Source organism: Pygocentrus nattereri, chromosome 30 (assembly GCF_015220715.1).
Source record: "Pygocentrus nattereri isolate fPygNat1 chromosome 30, fPygNat1.pri, whole genome shotgun sequence".
In the NCBI taxonomy this organism is placed as follows: Eukaryota; Metazoa; Chordata; class Actinopteri; order Characiformes; family Serrasalmidae; genus Pygocentrus; species Pygocentrus nattereri.
Window position 1 is genome coordinate 6,757,800 of NC_051240.1, and position 9,817 is coordinate 6,767,616.

The following is a 9,817-nucleotide window of genomic DNA, read 5'->3' on the forward strand; positions in this document are numbered from 1 at the left end:
ACAAGAGGGGTACTGCCCCAGTAACAGTTTCATACCTTTTTTTTGAGAGTGTAGATGGAAGAACATATTCCATTAAACATCAGCAAGTTCTGCAAGCAAATATGACATAGTCAGTCAAGAAACTGCAACTGAAAAGAGGCTGGCTTCTACAACAGGACGATGATCGACATCTTTTTGGAAGCTTTTGGACTGACCCTCACAGTCCCCATGCTTCAACTGAAAATCCATGAGTAGACATTAAACATGCTGTACAAGCAAGATGTGAAGAAGTAAACATTCCTAAAACAATTATAGAAAGACTGTGAAATCTGTTACAAAGTACTGACTTAGTAAGGTGTCCAAACTTTTGCACTGGACAGAATTTCTATTCTATTTTTTTTTCCATAAAATTTAATGACTTCAATTCAGTTAAAAAATGAACAAAATGTGTAATTTGGCAAGAGGTGCCCAAAACTTTGCATACAACTGTAGCTTTAAGAAGCATTACATGCTTTGGACATCTGGTTCCTATCACCAGCACTATGAATGAATCTGACTTCTTTAAGTTTGTCAAGAATGGAGCATTTCACATCAAACCATCCTAATGACTCCATATGTATTTATTTCTGTAGGTAATTTGAAAAAGAAAAACGGGTGGAACCACCTTTTTAACTTAACCTTATAAAACATAATCCCACTTGTACACACAAACACAGTTTTCCTTGATCTCCTTCACGTGATGCTTTAACAGTCAATCTTCTACACTGATGCTGACTCAACCATTCTCTGGGTAGAGATAAGCATCAGTCCTATTAATAGTGCTGGCACACAGACAAGAATAACCTTTAGCTGAGTCACTGGTGGGCTTAGGCCTAGAGAAGCACAATCCTTTAACCTTTAACCATTCCATGGCGCTGCTTGAAGATGTGGAATTCCCTGTACAGTGCAAACATGTTGCACGAAATAGCACACGTCCTGCTGAAAGCAGCAAACAGAATTTCTTACAGTTGTACAGGGAGCCTGATGTTCCTATTGTGCCTTTTTCTGCCCCACAAAAGTCTCAAGGGTATTTGAACAGCGAGTGGCACTTGCTAATGAGATACGGCCTTCTGTAATGAGACACTTTCACAAAAGCAAGAGGGCAGACCCTTCAGACTAAACCAGTAGAAGAATCTCAGTTATTCAACCCAGAAGACACTTAAAGAGCGAATAAAGCATCCAGTGGTTGTATCTTACTGTGCCGTGACTGCAGCCTTGTCTCTAATGAGGGACACCCTGTCTCTAACAAGAGCCCACCAGCTAAAATTGCTAATGAGTGTCTGTAGACATATTCATGTCCTACAAAGATCCTTTCACATGTCACTGTGTCCTTCCTGTCACAGTTTTTCATCCTTTTATGTCCTTTCAATGGTTAAATCAGACCCTGACCTGTAGATTAGCTGTAAGAAATGAGCCCTCGCTCCGCATGCTAGGAAGAACGAGCCTAGCCTCACAAGCCCTATTTATGAGGGACTAACATGAGGAAGCAGTGCCACTATAAAGAAATAGCCCAAAAGGAAAATCTATGATCATTATGCTGTAAACAAAGTCATTCAGAGTGGTTTGATGTGCAATACACCATTCTAGAGTCAGAATTGTTCACAGTGGTGGTGATTTTTACATGAAATCATTTCATTTTGAGACAAGACAGACAGACAGACAGACAGACAGACAGACAGACAGACAGACAGATAGATAGATACTTTATTGATCCCGAAGGAAATTTAGAAGATTTTGGCCTAGAACTATTTTTTCTAAATATATTCATAGTGGAGAGGTTTGTACCATCTTTTTTCTCTAATAGACAAACCAGCATGGAGCAAAACCAGCAGCAGTGGAAGCTGATATGCTGATCGCCACCAGAACCAGCATATGTTGTGTTTTGGGCACTGATATGCTGGTCCAGAACCAAACCGGCACTAGACCAGCATAAATCAGCCTAGGCCAGCATAGACCAGCTTAGACCAGCATGAAGTGCTTGGAAAACCAAGGAAAACTCTTTTTCTTTTATATTCAGATTTATTACTTATTTGTCATCGTTAACATAAAACATAAAACTCAAGAAAGTCAGCAGATACACTGGAAGGTTTGGATAGTGAATAAAGTGGCTATACTTGTGTTGTAGACATTATGACTTCTGTTTCCTATCACCACCACTATATAGAAATCTGAGTGTGTAAGGGTCTCTACAATGAACCATTTCATGTCCAAACACTGCAGAAATGTTGAAAACTCTCCCTTTAAGTCCATGTGTCCTTGCCATATCCGTAAATGTTGATATTGAAGTTATGCAACTTTTATTGCAATATTTTAATTGTTACTGAATATTTTGCTGCTGAATAAGTTACTTCCACACCTGTATACTTCACATCCCTGTGTTTAAGCTAGAAGTGGCATCAAATCTGATTACATCACCAGCACGACGCTAACAACACTCCAAATTCCCATAGGGATGCTATCAGAAATTAGCATTATGCTAGCAGCTAATTGGACAATGATAGTCTGCTTCATGAGTTATAAATATTAAAAATTACCCATCACAACATGCAGCACTGTAAATTGGCTGCACCCCATCATCCCTTGAAAATGATGCTATGTATTTGCTGAAGGAGAACATCTTATAAGGTGCATGCTGGTTTAATATTACTGGTCATTGTGTTGTTTAGCATGCTATGCAGTATTCTGTAGCTTAACATCATATCTCTCAGTCTCTGACAGAATCCACAATTTTATATAATTTACAAGTTTTAGTTCATCAGTGTTCTTTCACTACAGTTCCTAGCATGCATCGTGCAAATACATTATGTGACCATTACAAATCCCTGTGGTGTCAACCAATCCTGACAGCTAAGTTAAGTGATACTTTTTTAATCCCACAAACGGGGATTAAATTCCACCTCCACATTTAACCCATCCGAGAAGTGAAACACCACATACACACTAGTGAATACACACACACTAGGGGGCAGTGAGCACACTTGCCCGGAGCGGTGGGCAGCCCTATCCATGGCGCCCAGGGAGCAGTTGGGGGTTAGGTGTCTTGCTCAAGGACACCTCAGTGTCTGTCGGCACTGGGGATTGAACTGGCAACCTTCTGGTCACAGGGCCAGCTCCCTAACCTCCAGCCCACGACTGCCCTCAGTAGCCTAGTTACTGAGCTTTATGCTAGTAAAGACAAGTTAGCATTACCTCTTACCTTGGTTGTTAGAACAAAGTATAAAGAAAACAGTGATTCTTTCTTTATTCAGCACAAAATATATAGTTTTTTAAATTTTTCAGACAGAGAAGAGAAGCCATACTGAGGTTATATGGAGTGTTTCAGCCTGGACTGTTTTTTGAATGTGGTACAATACAGAGCAGGCAATCAGAACAGAGCTCACACACATTATATATATATATATATATATATATCTCAGTCTTAAATGCATAATAACAATAATAGCCCATTTAATTCTAATGGAATAAAGGGAGTTTTTGGTACTTAGAAATATAACTGGACTGAACTGGGCCTATTAAAGGAAGGGAGTACTGTTATTAGCAGTGCGATCCTAAGCATTGTGATTGGTGTATTTATTTCTTAGTGTAGTTTCAAACACAATATTTGTTCATTTCTGTTGAGCACATTCAGAGAAGAACACACTGTGTTGCTATGATAGGTCCAGGAAGATTCAGAAGGACAAACAGGGTGTAACTGTTAGCCATCTTATGCATGGCCAATGGATTAGCGACCCTGGAGGCATTAGGTGGACTGGCTTATCTATGCATGATTGAATGAGTTAAGCTGAATCTTACCCCTGCTTGCCTTCAACCTTGCGCCCTCTGCCCTAATACCACAGCTAATCTCGGATCTTGGCTAGGAGAACCAGGAAACGAGGACAGTAATAGCGCTAGCTTGTCAAATCAGCTAGTTTACTTCTCTTTTGCTGTGGGTTAGAAGTGGGCATGGCTGAGAGTAGCTGAACCAGCAGTGCTGTGGACGAGCCTAAAAGGGTCTCAGTGGCCACTGGACCATGTGCACCACAATCATGGTGCTTTCCACCATGGCCATTGTTTTACGTCGCCGCTTCTCCAACAGGGTCAAACCGTAAGTAGCACCTGCCTTGGATTATTTGGCCATATTTCTTTAAACTTCTGCTTGCCGGTCTAGTTCAGTTGTGTCGATTAACAGTACCCAAATAATACTTGGATACAAGATCAAATTTGGGGCATTCTTGGTGTCAAGTATTGTTGTGGTATTGCACTGCATAGCTGGCTATTTCTGTATAATACAGAAAACATGTAGTCTTGAGACCTTGTTTTAATCCAAATTGCAAAAGTACATTATGCTTATCCTTGATGATAAAAATGAGACACGAAGGTCATGAAAAAATCTTGTGGTTAATTAGTTCAGTCTCATTCTACACATGTGAGAGAAATCTAATCTTTATTGACCTTCAGAAATCAAGCAACATTAGCTACATGCCTGAAAAATAGCATATCGACCGTTAAGGCAGTTGACATAATTTTTAAAACAACCAGAGCTGTAGCAAACCTGCCTGAAAGAGGACGTAACCCAGATGGCATGTGGATATGGGACACTTCTGGCAAACATATGTCACTGTTGGCCCACGTGTCCTAAAACAGATCTGGGCCACTTCTGGGAGAGATACGGCAGTTTTTTGACCTATGTAGCTGTACAACAACTAAAAATACATAGTCCAACATAATCTGCCTCAATACTACAAACACTACTAAATATCCTAGTTTGCAGTTTAACTCTAATTTGTTTTAAAATTATTTGTGGTTGAACAATGAATAGTAAGTGTGGGCCAGAACTGGGCCGTCATGCATTTGCTATCTGGGGGGGTATATTCTGCCCCCATGTACAGTGAGGAGGATGCTTGGAGTTTCGTAAACACCTCTCCAAATATCACATTTGGAGATTTGCAGAATATGGGGGCATTTTGGGTTTACCAACTCTCTAAAACCACAATCAGATGCCAGCACCATGACAACAAATTATTGGGAAGGTGTGTCAGAAGACTGTCTCACCACAATCGTAGGCACTTTGCTGGACTCTGCTGTAACTTTGACTGGAATTTGGTTCTGTGGTGAGATGAGACAAAAAAGAAATGTTTGACAAAAAGCAGTCAAGGTGGATTTGGTGTCAAAAGAAGGATGACTATACAGAAAAGAAGCTCATCCAGATTGTCAAGTATGGTAGAGCATCTGTGATGTTTTGGTGGTGATTTTCCTCCAAAGGACTTACAAAGCCAGAAGATCTGGTGAGATTCTGGCAGTAGGCTTACATCCATTGCTCATTGCTGTTATGTTGCAAGTGTGCTAATAATTTGTTTTTTGTTTTCTTAGACTAAGTTTACTTTGATAAAGTTTTGAATTTTCAGTGTGAGCTAATTAAACACAAATACCTTTTATACCCATTTTTACCAAGGGTGCCAACAATTTTGAACCTGTCTGTATGTCGAACAATAAGTAGGAAGTTTGCAGTCTTTTCTGTCCTTTACAAATTACTTATTGACAGATTCAGTGCAGTTATGTATAATTACAATATTATCTGTCTACCAGATAATATCTCCCCTTTCCATGAATAAAGGTCTTCTCTACCATCTGTCTTCAAAGAATGTTTAGAAGAAAAGATTTCCATCAATGTTGGTCTCAGCAGGAACTAGTGATGATGTTGAAGGGCAGCTCAATGTTAAGCCACCTCACAGCGGGCAGCAACAAAAAGAGGCGGTGAATATTCATGCTCACAGCTAGAGTGTTCGCGTTATCAATGCAAATCAAGGTTGTGCTGGAGGACTGGTGTCTCCACATCCGCATGCTCCCTGCTAGAATTCTCCTTCTGGGAAGGGGCACGCCGCTGGCATCTATGATGGTATTTTACGAATGCAAGCATCCTGCTGATGGATTAGCATCGAGACACATGCGGGTGAGGAAGCAGTGCCAACCTGATAATGTGTGAGCAAAGCACCAGCCAGTACCTGGTGACAGTATTAGCATGGCAGGGTGGTGATGCATGGTTAAAATACTCTTGGGCCACTGGCTGGCTATGACTCGAGGTCAAAGTGTTTGATCTCTGGTGATGGCTGGTGCCAATGCAGGTGTATATTATTCAGAAACGCTAAAGTGGATAATGGCTGGAAGCTATTGGAAGAATCTCATTCCATGCCAGTCTGGTTAGGTGCTGGTTTAGTTGGCCACCTAGCATGGCTACGATGGTTGACCAGCATTCAAAACACAACACCTACAGGTTTTGCTGATGACCAGACTAATAATTTCCACTGCTGCTGACTAGCACACCAACGTCCAAAACACAGCATATCACTGTTGTCAGAATCTCCAAACTGGTAACTTTACAGGAGAAGTAGCATAACATTAGCATTGTCAGCTAACAGTGGTGGACAGTAACTAAGTAAATGTAATTCGTTACTGTACTTAAGTAGTTTTTTCATGTATCTGTACTTTACTTAAGTATTTCCATTTTGGGAGACTTTTTACTTTCACTCCACTACATTTCTGAGTCTAATATCTCACTTTTTACTCCACGACATTATGAGAAATCTGTCGTTTCTTTTGGTTTATGTGTGACCTGTTGGTCATACCGACCCAGTGTGCAAGCACGCGGCTCAAAATCAGCACAGCAGCGTAAAACTTTGGGAGCAGGTACGTCAACCTAAATGATGGAACTAACCTAACTTTGTGTAAATAAACCACAATATAGAAATATGCCCATATATAGAAATATATCACATATGCAGTCGTGACTGTCATGTGTCTTTTTTTCTGAATTCATACAAACACTTTCCTTTTATAGTAAATTAGTTTCAGCTAGTCTATGCTTATGAACAGAGACCTACAGATCAATACAGTAAAGGAAAACTTACCTGTGAACCTCTGTTGAAAGCAAGTTTTTATTAAACTTGTAACTAATTTACAAAGTAATCTTAAACTGAAACTTTGCCTGATGAAAACTGTTTACCATGGAGTTTTGTGACTCGCAATCACATCATTTTAATAGTGTCAGACTAATTAATGACGTTCTATTAAAAGACTGGTTTACCAAGAGAGACGCTGGAGGACTTTCACCTGAAATGAGTTCATGAAGCCAGTCTGGTTATAAAAATGATAACAGGACCAGATCAGAGCCAGAATTCCTCTTTTAGTACTTTTGCTTTATACTTAAGTACATTTGAAGGTAAATACTTTAGTACTTTTACTCAAGTTGAGGTCTAGAGTAAGGACTTCTACTTTTACTGGAGTAATATTTTACCTTGGGGATCTCTACTTTAACTCAAGTACATGATTTGTGTACTTCGTCCACCACTGTCAGCTAACACATCCCCCTCCACCATTTTTCTCTCTACTGATTCCAGTTACTCCAGGCTTCTATTCATCAAAAGTAACATTAGCATTTTAGTTTACATCTCCCTGTACATGGTTTCTCTTTAGCAACCCCACACACTCCACATAGGAGAGCTGTGAGGTACAGTACACAGGCTTCCAGTACATCCTCTGCTTATCTCATTATCCTAGCAATATGCAGCTCTGGTCAGTTCTGTATGTCACTGCTTCCTGTCAGAAGCTGACAGCTAACTGTGACCTGCAGAGGAAACAATCTGTACTCCCATTTTGAAATATGCAAAAACTATTTGTTCATTATTCTGGACTGGAAATCGCCTTTACAATGAGGTATGGAAATGATGGCATTAAAGAAACCATTAGCACTAAGCACAGTGATGACATTTCGGCTCTGAATTCACTGCATATTATGAAGACAGATGTAGTACATTTCGCTAGAGGGAAATTTAGTTGAAGAGGGAAGTGTAGTTGTGAAGCACTGAGGTCACAATTCAGACAGCCAACAAGTGCCGAGGGCTAATAAGGCTCATGTCAGCGCATAACAAAAACACTCTCAAGTGGACTAGTCACCCATCATGTAAACCAACATACTTCAGTGCCAATAGCCACTCCAAATATGGCTGATTAAGAATTTTTCAGGCAGACCTCCAACTGACAACGTGAGGCCAAATAATACATTTTTCTTTGTGTTGTTACTTTTACGGGAAGTTTATTTAGTGTTTAAAGATTAATTCCACATTCCACATTTGACAATCTTTTCATTGATATCAGCATGGGTGTAACCACAATCATGTACACCAACATATTTCAGTGTTTATAGTCGCTCCAAATATGGTTAATTGAGACACATCTACTCAGGCCTCACTCCAATGCTTAAAGGCATCTTTTAAAAATGTTCATTTTATGACATTTCTGGGATGTTCAGTTAAGTGTTCCGGAATTCAATCCACATCTTGAGGTTGCTGATTCATTCGAAAATGCTTTGATATTAAAGGGTTCTCTTACCAAAATGTAGTCATCACTACAAATGACAACTCGCCTTCTACTTCACTGAAACAAACAGCACAGACCAGCATGAATTCCAATATGAATTTCGTGCTGGTCTAAACTGGATTAGGCCTGGTGCTGGTTTGGTGCTGGTTTAGCTGGTCAACCAGCAGGGTCGTGTTGGATGACCAGCATGCCAGCATCAAAAACACACCAAATGCTGGTTTAGCTGGTAACCATATATGCTAGTTTTAGCAGGGTCCAGTGGTGCTGCAGTAGTTTCAGTGAGATTTCTCAACAGATATGCCTCATCAGATGAGAACAAGCTAAACGCTAAAGTTTGCAAGGTAGCTACCCAGCTGTCTGGATATCTTGCCTCAGTTTGGGCTCTTTCTCTAAGGTTAAAACAACTTGGCTCTGGGGTCCGTTTTGTGCTGAATAAAGCTTAAATCACTCTTTTCTGCTTAGCTTGTATTTACGATCCTGTTGCTCACTGGCTAACAGTGAGAATTTAGTGAGTTGCATGATACATTTGCATTAAAATTGAATTAAAAATAAACTACCAGCACTTTTGTGGCTGTTTTTTAGACTACCAGCTGGTTGTTTCATGTGTAAGCCAGATAGCTAACATTACTACTAGTAAGCAAATATCACATCTTTGTGTATTAGCCTCAGTGTCTATGCTAGCAGGATTTCTTTGTTGTCCAGGGGGTGGATTTCCAAAAGTTATACAAAGTGTTTGCATAATGTGTGCTGGTTTTGTGGTGAGAGAACATTGCTGGACGAAAATAATCAAAATAATCATGAATTCCGTCAAACCATCCTGCCAAAAAACAGCACAGACCAGCATGCTGATCTTTCCTGGTTTATGCTGGTCTAGTGCTGGTTTGTCTGGTCACCCAGCATGGTCATGGTGGTTGACCAGCATACCAGCATCCAACACAAGTGCTGGTTTTGCTGAAAAGCAGCCATTCAATGAAGCAATGCTGCATTTCTGAATATTACACAAAACAACAAATAACATTAAATTCTAGTCGAAGGTCAGAATGACCCTTTAGCATGCATCAGAAATACATTTCCATGGAGGTTCATGTCAGGACTTGAGCCAATAGGAGAATTAGAGAGGAATCTCCTGACTTCGAGGAGGCAGCCACACATGGGCTTGAGATCGTGCTGCTCAGGGAGAGTGTGAGTTTGACAAGAGATAGCACTGACAGCCCCTTCACAAACACATATATTTCTGCTAATGACACCACAGCCTGTGCCGAGCCAGCTAAAGCTCCTCAGACTGCACTGCAAGCTTCTACTGAGCTTCAATGCTCTATTTAATACCCTAATTCGCTTTTGATATTTATCACTTAATTAATCTTTATGGAAAAAGAAATGCCTAGGCCAAAAGCCTGAACTTTTTGAAAAAGTAGGCCATCATAATTCAAATTGGATCTCATTTGCA